Below are 12,993 nucleotides of genomic sequence, written 5' to 3' on the forward strand. Positions count from 1 at the left end.
CCAACATATCAGACACACAATAACCAGAGGGTAAAAGAAACAGAACCACATAAACACATAAGAGCTACAGAAATTCATAATGAAAAGTATATAGATAGTCAACATCTCACACTGAGTTAAAGGCCAGGGAGTACAAGTGTGTTTTTAAATAAGATTTAAAGACAGCAAGTGAAGGAGCCTGTCTGTTCCAAAGTTTTAGAGCTGCCACTGAGAAAGCCTAATCACCTTGGAGTTTGCATCATGTCTTAGGAACAAGTAAAAGCGTCTGGTCTGCTAACCTAAGAGGGCGAGACGGTACATAAGGGTGCAGCAGTTCTGACAAATAAAATGGGGCACAACCATTAAAGGATTTAAAAACAAACACAAGAATCCTAAAATGGATTCGAAAAACGAATTGGAAGCCAGTGAAGGGAAACCAAATACGGGGTAACGTGCTCATGGTTTCTTGTGCCAGTTAAAAATCGAGCAGAGGCATTTTGCACCAGTTGAGGCGAGCAATGGAGGCCTGGCTAATTCTAAAAAGAAGCACATTGCAGTAATCTAGACGAGAGGTTATAAAAGCTTATATCACTGTTTCAAGGTTGCATTTAGACATAACAGGCTTGATTTTTGACAGCCGCCTCAACTGGAAAAAGCAAGAGTTTAAAACTGCATTCACATGGCTATCAAGTTTTACAGTAAAATCCATTTTCACACCTAAATTTGTGATCATGGATTTCTCAAATTGAGTCACAATGGAAAGGTCGATGCAGGGGGTCCCGCTGGTGCTATTGGGTCTAAATAGCATGACTTCTGTCTTGCTCTCATTAAAATTTAGAAAATTTAATGCCATCCAACTCCTTATGTCAATAAGGCAATCAAGCAGGGCCTGGAGAGAACATGGACCAAGGTGCTTCAGAGGGAAATCAACCTGACAGTCTTCTGCATAAAGATGAAAGGAAATACAGTACCATGTTTCAGGAAAATAGAGCCGAGTGGCAGCAGGTACAAGGAGAACAGAAGAGGTCCCAGGATGGAGCCCTGTGGTAACCCACAGGGGAGGGCAACAGAGGTGGAAGTAAAATCATCTTCAAATTAGATCTAGTGGCTTAATAGGTGAAAACACCCAGGTAACGAAAGAGGCACATTCTATCAGAAGAAAGACCTTCCAATAGGATAACCGACTCATACTGCAACGCGGTCAAGAGCATGGACAGAACTGGCAGCCAAATCCAGTCAAGCAGAGCTAGAAGATGAGGCCACGGTGTCACTGAACATTTTATAAAGTAAATGAATGTAAACTGAGCATCTGTACCCTTGACCCATATCCAACAGGCTTTTGTAGGATTGCTGAATAGAGAGCGCAGTCGGCATACTAACTTGTTCAGTAGAATCTGAGATTTTTGAAAAGCTGAGTTTGTTAAACCTCATTGTGAACAACATCCCATAGTTCCCTAAAGGTATAATTTTTTCATATTTTAACCCTGTGGAGAAAATACAATTGTAGTGACATGTTCAAAGCACCCCAGGAGCCATTGCTACCATCTTGAAAATTTACAGAATGCCATACTGAAATACTTCTTGAGGTGATTTTTAGGTTTAATAATAACACAAGCAATTTGACAAACGAGAGGAGACCATTCAGTCCATTGGGCCCATTTTGTTTAGCTAATGGTTAAGCTGTCACAATATCCCATTCAGTTTCTTAAAATATTACAAGGTTTATGCTTCAACTCCATTTCTCGGTAGTTTATTCCAGAGTTCCACAACTCTTTGTGTAAAGTGTTAATACGCTTCCACTTAATTTCCATTGATAAAACTGCACAGTCAGTCATTTGACATGCCTGTCCTCAGAATACACTAGTGGTAGACATTGGATCTGCCATTGTGCAGTTTAGCATGGCACCTCGCAGTCTGAACAGTATCCCAGAGTGCTCGGCGTTGCTTGGTGTGATTTAGCTTAAACCACTATTTAAGTAAAATAACCATGACCCTCAGTTTTAGACAGCTTTACAACCCTTTACAGACTGCTCCTTTAAGAATATTCTAGACAAAGAGAGTCAATGACTTGCTGCGTCGAGATACAGGTCTTGCCACCTTAGACCACAGTGTTCTTATTTACCATTTCAAATAGGGGGTTATAACTGCTGGCAGTACCTGGTTTCAGACATTATAACTGGGATTAAATTCTTTGTAAGTTTAGGTGACTGTGATGTAGAGTATAGCATGTCTTGAGATTCAGTCTTTGATCCGTAATCATTTTCATTATACATGTTCCCATTAAATAAATTCATCGAGAAGTTAAGGTGACTTTCTACAGCTATCAAGACTTGTCATAGTAATAATAACAATAATAATAGTAATACATTTTATTTATATAATATATATTGTATTTATATATTGTGATAAGTTTACTTATGAAATAAGAGTCTTCCACAAGTAAAAAGGTTTGGGGACCATCCCTATGTAATGTCTGTAAGACAAAGAAAAAGGCGCAGACTTCTTTTGCGATCAAACACATAAATCGTGTTTGACATCGGTTACATGAAAACATGGCATTTACCTGTATATACAGACAAATAAAATGGAGACCATCTTTGGAATTCATCAGCACGTAGTTATTCTTTTTCCTTTTGTCTGATGGAAAGAAAGAAAGAGAGGTACCGTTACCGCATATCAATCCCTCGTCTTGCAATAATTCACTCACCTTTGAGCTTGTTGACTGCCTTCTAAGCACATGTGTGTGACAATATCATAACGCCAGAATAGCATGATTGGATCCTCAATCAATGTAACCGGAAATAAAAAACTGTCAGTGCATGCTCCCCACCTCCTCCTCCTCCTCCTCCTCAGTACAAAACACTGACCATTGAGCTTGGTTATTTTCTAAAACACATACATTTCACTTACATACATAAATAAATAAATACATTTTAGCAATAAACTATGGACTAATACAAAATCTTCTCACCGAGACCACAATCAAAAGGTTAATAAGTGTAATAGGAGCACCTTTAACTAGAACGAAATGTGATCAGTGGATAGTCAATGAGTGTGGTAAGCTGCTAGAAGAAAGCCCATTCCATATTTGATCAACAAAAAGTTTATTCTTATTTACTCAGCTGCTTTTTTAGAAACACAGGACTGCCACATGTGTGTAAATGACTGTCACAGCCTTAACAGAGCTAAGCCAGGCAATATGAACATACTGAAGAGAACTTATCTGCCTCTGCCTAATGAGATGCCTCTATGTCCTCTGAAGATTGACATACAAGTATCAGGAACGTCACTGAAGAACAAAAGACAACTGTACTGTCTTATAGGCTTCCTTCAGCTGTACAAATGGGATTTAAAAACCTCATTTAAAAGTAAATGACATATATCCTTTACTAGTACCATAATTGATTGCCATAATGGTAAAGGTTAGATTAATTAGTTATAGAAAGCAGTTCTAAATGAAGACATTCCCCAGGAGAGTGTACCCCCTGTGGAATAAATCACTAAGGACACATTCATTCTTTGTGTGTATGCACATCCACACCTGTGTGAGTGGACATTTTATGTCATGACATAAATCTGGACCACTGACGGGGATGGGACACTAAATACTGACATATCAGCACAGGTGTTTCAAAAGACATGGTGACCATGAAGAAGTGAAGCTCCAATATGTGCCATCTGGTATTAGTTGACATAGCCTTAACAGGACTGTCCTGTTCCTGGAACAACATCAGAGTAACTGTTTCAGCAGGATGAATAATCTTCTTCAGCAAATTATCTTTAAACCCTGACATAAAAAGGGCTTTTTCATTAAAAAAAATCCAATGCTTTTTAAATAGACTTAACTTATAAAATGTCATAAATGCGCAGTGTGCTCAGTTCAAGTTATTTCAATAAAAACAGAGCAAATTTCCTTGAAGAATGAGTGCAGAAAAATTTTAATAATATTGGTCCACTGGAAACTAAGTTGTTTCGTGTGGGCATTTTGACAGTTTAGCATATGTGGCATGTTATAAGATCACACCAGTAGAGACCAGTAGATGACCACAAAGAGACCCATCGGCTGAAGGACACATCATATAAATACTGGGTGGATATAAGTTTACTGCAAATATCTAGAGACAGACATTATTCTGAGGAAATAGCAATATAAATTAAGAAATAATATATAAAATATTGTAAAAAGAGGGCCATGGTGAAGTGTGAGTTTTAAATAAACGAGTCACGGAGTGTGCAGGCTCCAAAAGGATATGGGTGCACATGTGTGGGTGCACGTGCCACTCTGGGGTTGACTGGGGTGTTGGCTGATCGTGCATTCACTCACTCCTCGGAGTAACAGGAGGATAGCACCTGCACTCAGTCAGGCATTATAAAAGGAGCCTGCATGGTAGAAAGATCAGATGAGAATGAAAAGTAAGATGAAATGGGAGATCCGTGAGTGAGCTCAGTATCAGGTGCGAGTGAGCCACTCTAGGCATAGATTGTCCCCACTCATTTAATGAAGGAATGAATACGACGGTGATTGAGTCCTCCTTCGGGAATGGAGGGATACCAGTAGAGTGAGAAGGAAGATGGGAAGTTAGCCAAGACAGGGGTCGGAAAGAAGGACTGCAGCTGCTGGTGTCTCCACCAACTGACCAAGCCATGGGTTCAGCTGTGGAGAAAAGAGAAAGGAAGTGGTGCAGGGCTCAGGTGAAGAGAGAAAGATCAAGGACCCCAATGACTGTGTTGTTTTATCTTTTGGATTATTTTTGGATTTTAATTTGTGGCCTGTTCATTTGAATTTTAAGGATTATTTCTTGATGATCTTTTTGCACTGCACGTTTGAACAATTTGATTTTTACTAAAAGTACTTTGCACCAACCCCTTGCTGATTGTGGGTGCCCTCATTTGCTCATCTTATCTCGGTTTATGACTATCGACGGTTCTGGGTTCAAGCAACCAGGAAGGATGGAGCTAACCTGGACCTTCACAACTATTTTCATAACCAAGTAAGTACATTATGTCAATTAGAGTTTATCACTCACTCACCTTTGTTATTTAGAGTTCACTAATACACTGGAAATTAACTTCATTATTCTTAGACCTTTACAGGGTAAAATTTTATTCTGATGGCAATAGCAACATCAAAAATTAATTGTTTTTGTAATTGTATAATGCTATACAGGCTGGGTTTGTGAGTGGAATTGATCCTAGGTATACATTGAATTAAATTAACAATGCAAAAAGTTATTTGGGAAACAAGAAAAAAGGAAAATAAATATCCATCCATCCATCCATCTATCCATCCATCCTCTTCTGCTTATCTGAGATTGGGTCGCAGGGGCAGCAGCTTGAGCAGAGATGCCCAGACTTCCCTCTCCCTGGCCACTTCTACTAGCTCTACCAGGGTAATCCTGAGGCATTCCCAGGCCATCCAAAAGACACAGTTATCTCCAGCGTGTCCTGGGTCTTCTCCGGGGCCTCCTCTCGGTTAGACGTGCCCGGAACACCTCACCAGGGAGGTGTCCAGGAGGCATCCTGATCAGATGCCCAAGCCACCTCATCTGACTCCTCTCAAAGTGGAGGAGCAGTGGCTCTACTTTGAGTTCCTCCCGGATGACCGAGCTTCTCACCCTATCTTTAAGGGAAAGCCCAGACACCCTATGGAGGAAACTCATTTCAGCCTCTTGTATTCGCGATCTCGTCTTTTGGTCACTACCCACAGCTCATGACCATAGGTAAGGGTAGGAACATAGATCGACTGGTAAATTGAGAGCTTTGCCTTACGGCTCAGCTCCTTTTTCACCATAACAGACCGATGCAAAGCCTGCAACACTGCGGATGCCGCACCGATCTGCCTATCGATCTCCCGCTCCATTCTTCACTCACTCATGAACAAGACCCTGACATACTTGAACTCTTGGGGCAGGATCTCGCCCCCAACCCTAAGAGGACACTCCACCCTTTTCCAGCTGAGGACCATAGTCTTGGATTTGGAGGTGCTGATTCCAATCTCAGCTGCTAAACACTCTGCTATGAACCGATCCAGAGACAGCTGAAGATAACGGCCTGATGAAGCAAACAGGACAACATCATCTACAAAAAGCAGTGACCCAATCCTGAGCCCTCCAAACCAGACACCCTCGACACCCTGGCTGCGCCAAGAAATTCTGTCCATAAAAGTTATGAATAGAATCAGAGACAAATGATAGCCCTGGCGGAGTCCAACTCTCACTGGAAACGGGGTTTGACTTACTGCCGGCAATGCAGCCTAAGCTCTGACACCGGTTGTACAGGGACCGAACAGCTCATATCAGGGGGTCCGGTACCCCATAATCCCGGAGAACCCACCACAGGATTCCCCAAGGGATATGGTCGAAAGCCTTTTCCAAGTCTACAAAATACATGTAGACTGGTTGGGCAAACTCCCATGCACCCTCCAGGACCCTGTCAAAGGTACAGAGCTGGTCCACTGTCCCACGACTAGGACGAAAACCACACTGTTCCTTCTGAATCCGAGGTTCGACTATCTGATGGACCCTCCTCTCCAAGACCACCGAATAAACTTTACCAGAGAGGCTGAGGAGTGTGATCCCTCTTCAGTTGGAACACACCCTCCGGTCCCCCTTCTTAAAGAGGGGGACCACCACCCTGGTCTGCTAATCCAGAGGCACTGTCCCCAATGTCCATGCGATGTTGCAAAGGCGTGTCAACCAAGACAGTCCTACAACATCCAGAGCTTTGAGGAACTCTGGGAGTATCTCATCCACCCCCGGGGCCCTGTCACCAAGGAATGGGAGAGCCCACCTCTGAGTCCTCAGGCTCTGCTTCCTCATTGGAAGGCATGTTAGTGGGATTGAGGAGGTCTTCGTCTTCGAAAGTAGTCCCCCCACCGACCCACAACAACCCGAGTCGAGGTCAGCAGTGCGCCATCCCCACCATACACAGTGCTGACAGTGCGGACCAGAATCTCCTCAAAGCTGTCTGGAAGTCATTCTCCATGGTCTCTCCAAACTCCTCCCACGCCCGAGTTTTTGCCTCAGCAACCAACGAAGCCGCATTCCGCTTGGCCTACCGGTACCTATTAGCTGCCTCCGGAGTCCCATAGGACAAAAGGGTCCTGTAAGACTCCTTCTTCAGCTTGACGGCATCCCTCACCACCGGTGTCCACCAGTGGATTCGGGGATTGCCACCACGACATGCATCAATTACTTTACGGCCACAACTCCGGTTAGCCGCTTCAACAATAGAGGCACGGAACATAGCACATTCGGACTCAATGTCCCCGACCTCCCTCGGGATATGGACAAAGTTCTGCCGGACGTGGGAGTTGAAGCTACTTCTGACAGGGGACTCTGCCAGATGTTCCCAGCAGACCCTCACAATACGTTAGGGCCTACCAGGCCTGACCGGCATCCTCCCCAACCATCAAAGCCAACTCACCACCAGGTGGTAATCAGTTAACAGCTCCGCCCCTCTCTTCGCCAGAGTGTCCAAGACATCATCGAACTGAGGCCTAGGGTGTAAAGGACAAATGATACTTCAGCAGGGCTTGAATCGCAGCGTTTGCGTGGCTTATTTTTTGATAAGTTATTGGGTGTCCTGGTTTGCATAATTAATTGCGCAGTTTGCCGGGAATAGGAAAGGAAAATGGCGACATATGGAGTTAACAAACAAGCACCTCGCTGAAAAGTGAACAAGGTATTAATTTCTCTGTTATATGTAAAACAAAGGTTACGAATGTTTATGTTAAGTTATTTACAGTATATGCCTTTTATTTGTACTTTGCCTTTTATAGCTCTTACGGTGTGTTTATGAAACAAGGTTACGGAAATGATAATAAACATTCATAAACCATCAGTCTGAGAGTTGACCATCATTCAGCCGGTGTCGCTACATAGGGTGTCCTGGTGCCAGGTGAACATATGGACACCCCTATGCCTGAACATGGTGTTCATTATGGACAATCCGTGACGAGCACAGAAGTCCAATAGCAAAACACCACTCAGGTTCAGATCGGGGGGGCCATTCCTCCCAATCATGCCCTTCCAAGTCTCACTGTCATTGCCCACGTGAGCATTGAAGTCTTCCAGCAGAACGAGGGAGTCCCAGCAGGTGTATCCTCTAGCATCCCCTCCAGGGACTCCAAAAGGGTGGGTACTCCAGACTGCTGTTCGCTGCATACGCGCCCGAAGGCGGAGGGAGGCTACCCTCTCATCTACTGGGGTGAACCCCAATGAACAGGTTCCAAGTCGGGGGGCAATAAGTATGCCCACACCCGCTCGGCGCCTCTCACTGGGGGCAACTCCAGAGTGGTAAATACTCCAGCCCCTCTCAAGGAGATTGATTCCAGACTCCATGCTATGCATCGACGTGAGCCCGACTATATCTAGCCGGAACCTCTCGACCTCGCGCACTAGCTCAGGCTTCTTCCCCTTCAGAGAGGTGACATTCCACGTCCCAAGAGCCAGCTTCTGTAGCCGAGGATCAGACCGCCAAGGTCCCCACCTTCAGCCACCACCCGACTCACATTGCACCCAACCTCCTTGGCCCCTCCTACAGGTGGTGAGCCCATGGGAAGGGGGACCCACGTTGCCTCTTCGGGCTGTGCCCAGCCAAGCCCCATGGGTGCAGGCCCGGCCACCAGGCGCTCCCTATCGATTCCCACCTCCAGGAAAATAAATATGATTTCTTATATATCATTTAGAGTGTATGTTCAAACAGTCTTTAAAATGAATTGGTTAAAATCAAATGAAAATCATATTTACAAACCCAATTAATCCACCACAGGGTTGGCGGAGGTCAAAAACTATTGGGCACAAGGCAAGAACCAACCGGGGATGGCACAGGAGTGCATCACAGGGTCACCCATGGACACTCCCACACCAGTTCACCTAACAGGCACAACTTGAGGGATGTAAGAGAAACACCTGTGTGGTTAGTGGGAGAATATGCAGACTTCATGTAGATATAAACCAAATATAGGATTAAAACCCAGGACATTAGATCCATCCTCATCACTGTGTCACCATAATCAGTGTTAACAATGTAATGGCAAAATGTGGATGAATAAAACTAATAAGATTTTTTATTCCAAATTGTACTGATGCAAGACATGAAAGGGCCCAGTATTTGAACCAAAATTAGGCTAGTAGAATAATCTCAAGAAATGTCACAGAGACACCTAACAGCCTCTGTAATCTACAACTTCTGACTTCAGTAGGAAGGCCTGAGTGAGGAAATGTCATGCTGGTGCCAAGTTGCATTCATTTCAGGGTGATGGAACTGTTAGTGCCCCTCTGTTGTTGAGGTATGGATCTGAATATGTCCATGCCTACTTCCTCCCAATCTTTACTTTATCTTGCAGATCTTCTCATCACCGACATTTGTCACACTTAATTGAAATCTCTTTGATTCTTCATCAAGGGTAAGAGAGTACCTGAGGTTGGATGCAGAGGCCACCATTTCACCATGTAAAGTGCTGCACTAGGCCAGTTTAGCATATCCAGGACACTCGAAAGCCCAGACACTCAGACTTCTCGCTCAGTCTCTTGAGAACACCAATCACAGCCTCCATTGACTCCCTGAAGATCACAGCATCTTCAGCAAAGTCAAGAACAGATGCCCCACGGCCTCTGGACCCCAAAACCCTGACCAACACCCAGTCCACGCAAGCATTGAACAGAGTAGGAGCAAGAACACACCCCTGATGAACCCCAGAATCAACTGGGAAAAACTAGAGGTTCTGCCTCCACTCTGCAGAGCACTCACAGTATTAGTATACAGGCAGGCCACACAACCTTGAGGGGATCCTGCAAATTCTCAGGATGTCCCACAGGGCAGCTCAATCAACTGAGTCAAACCCTTTATGAAAATCAACAACGGCTGCAAAGAAACGATATTTGCTTTTGTACTTGATGAGAACCCTCAGTGCCAGGATGCAGTCAATGATAGACTTCTTAGGCATAAAACCAGACTACTCCAGTTGCTGGTAGGTAAGCTGGTGATCACAGATCTTATTGAGGATGACCGTAGCAAGGACCTTACCTGGGACCGAGAGCAGTGTTATCCCACTGTAGTTGCTGCAATCCATGCGATCACCCTCCTCTTTCTAGATAGGAACAGCAAGTCCTGTTTTCCAGTCAGTTGGGATGATGCCCATTTCCCAAGTGGAAGTAAAGATTGCTTACAATGACAGGAGAATGGCCTTACCAACAGGCTGGAGAAGGTCATCCCAGATATTATAGATCCCTACAGCATTCCCTACCCTCAGCTGGTTCAAAACCTATACAATTTCCTTGAAATTAGGCAGTTTACAGCTAATTGGAGGATCAGCTTCAAGAACCATGGATCCAGAGATGTCCAACATCCTAGCTGGAGGATCAGCTTTAAACAGCTGCTCAAAGTAGCCAGTCCAGCAGGTCACAATTGTAGCATCATCTGTAAGGACCGTTCCATCACCCACCCTGACCATGACTCTCCAAGGAACAGATTTGGATGTGCATAATGGTTCGATTCCTCTGTAAGCAGGGCGTGAATTGCTAGACCACAGATGGTGTGTCACTTGCTCACAGATTCCTCTAACAAACACCTCTTTATCTGCCATCAGAGACCTCTCAGCCGTCCTACTCATTTCTCAGTAAGGAACGGAGCTGTCATCAAGCTGTGAGCTGTGACTCCTCTCGATGATATCTAGGGTGCCCTGCCAGATGAAACACCTCCTTCTGAGAACACTGGTAGCACCAACACAACCCTCAACAAACTTCAGGGTCTTGTCACAGAAGGGCTCCCACATCAAATTAGGTTTGGCAGTCGCACCCATGTCTGCAAGTTCCTCATACAAACTTGGTGAAAAGTCATTTGAAATGCCTGATCTTGAAGTCTGGTCAAGTCCAGCCTCATTCTCCTATTAGCCTACTGAACATAAGATGGATTGCAGCAACAAGTCTGTGGTCAGAATTTACAAACTGGGCACTACTGTAAACCCTGCAGTTTTGTAAGAGCCTCCAGCATATGCCACCGAGGATGTGACTGATCTCCTTCACCGCACCACCAGTACTGGAGTACCAAATCCAAAGAAGCAGCTCAGGGCACTGGAACCAGAACCCAGCGATCTGCAGCTAATGACTTTTTGTAAAGTCCAGAAACATGGAGCCACTTTCATCATGGTCGACAAACCCATGGGGACTGATACAACCCTCATAGCCATCCCTGTCAGTGCTAGTGGTGTCATCTCATGCATACCCATCAACCACCAATCGATGCTGCAAATAGAATGTGCCTCTCACTGAGACATTACTCATTGTGATCAGAGCATACAACAGACAAGCCACCCAGAGAGTGCCTTAACCTGAGTCTCATAATACACTCACTCATTGAAAGAAGTGACATCGGACACCATTGGAAGGAGCCGATCCGCCACAGCAACAGCTACTTCCTGTGTTTGACAGCCATCAGAGCCATCAGACCAATAAATGGTGTACTGACCCAGAGGGTCTGGCCAGTCCCAGGTCTACGCACCTCAGAGAGTGCCACCACTGAAATGCAAAGATTACGAAGTTCCTCTGACACCAAAGGAAGATTATCATCATGCCGGAGAGATAAACATTCCATTGGCCTACCTGGATGGGCCACCTCACCATTTCCAATCTCCAACAGGCCTGATCCCATTGGCTCTCTGGTAGGTTTTGACTCTCCCAAGGGCTTCCTGTGGGTGACTGCAGGAGAACTACTCCCACAGACTAAAGAAAGGAGTCTTGTCTGCAATTTCAGAGCTGCGTGAAGTTTTTTACGGTGGCAGGAGTTCAAATCCTGCATGTAATCCTCAAGTTTTGGAGGGCCACTTGCAGGGCCAGATGCAGTTTAACGTCATACCCAGGAGTGTCACCCAATATTTCAAAAATCATCTTTACTAATTAAAAGTCTACATGGTCTGGCTAATATAAAAAAATCATTTTTTACATCATAATACTCAGCTATTTCATCAAAACTTCATGGTTAGCTGTTGGTGTGCTAAAAGTCCATAGTTATAATGGTATTATAGTATCTATGCTGTACCATTTTCTGTGATGAGGAACTTGGTAAACACCATGGCATAGGTTAGTAATTAATAATGGTTACATGTAATTGAGTTTTTCCTAATTCTCCAATTATTATGAAAATGTCCAAACAGTACAGTGCCCCTGTCACTTAGGTCAGCTAGATGGACCTCCCTGCACACCAAAGTGAAATGGAACAGTCTCAGGCCTCTAGAAAATGCCACAGATATCTTTAGCTCCTCCCACTTTTAAAAATATCACTCAGTCACCATCATAAAGAATGGCAGTGAGAGAAAATGTACAGCCTTTGTTCTTTCTCTTTTATATGCAGAAGGGATTGAAGTCTTTACCTTAGCTTGATCTTTAAAAGTAACTTTGCATGCTAAAATGTTCATTTTGTAAAAACAAAGCTGGGTAAGTTCAAGTTCTTAAGGATGTGGCTTCTTCATCTTTAAATTTATTTACACTTTCTCTACTGACTTAAGTTTGTCTGAATCAAGCAGTTGTTAGAATATCATGTATTCAATGGGATGTGTTATTTTATATTGCTTGTTGGAGCCTCATGACAGACTGCAGTTCCACTCTAGACGGAGATACCTGCATGCATGTAACATGCCTATCTTATCTATCTATTGTATTCATAATATAGCTTAGTTTTATACTTAAATAAATATATATATTTATGTATACTTAAATTATATATATATATATATATATATATATATATATATATATATATATATATATATATATATATATATCTTTCTTACTTATCTAACCTATTCCTATCTATTCCTACCCATCTGTTCATTCAAGTTTCTTTATAGACTTTGTGTTAGTTGTTCTGTTAATGGCTGCACAACACCATACCTAGACTGTCCATCAATGGACCATCAACCATCAATGATACAGAATAATAATAGATTCCAATAAATGTGCCATCGTAATACTGACTTCAGCTGTATCTCTACCTGCAAGGTGTAAGGAGCTGAGA

Source organism: Erpetoichthys calabaricus, chromosome 1 (genome assembly GCF_900747795.2).
Source record: "Erpetoichthys calabaricus chromosome 1, fErpCal1.3, whole genome shotgun sequence".
NCBI lineage: Eukaryota > Metazoa > Chordata > Cladistia > Polypteriformes > Polypteridae > Erpetoichthys > Erpetoichthys calabaricus.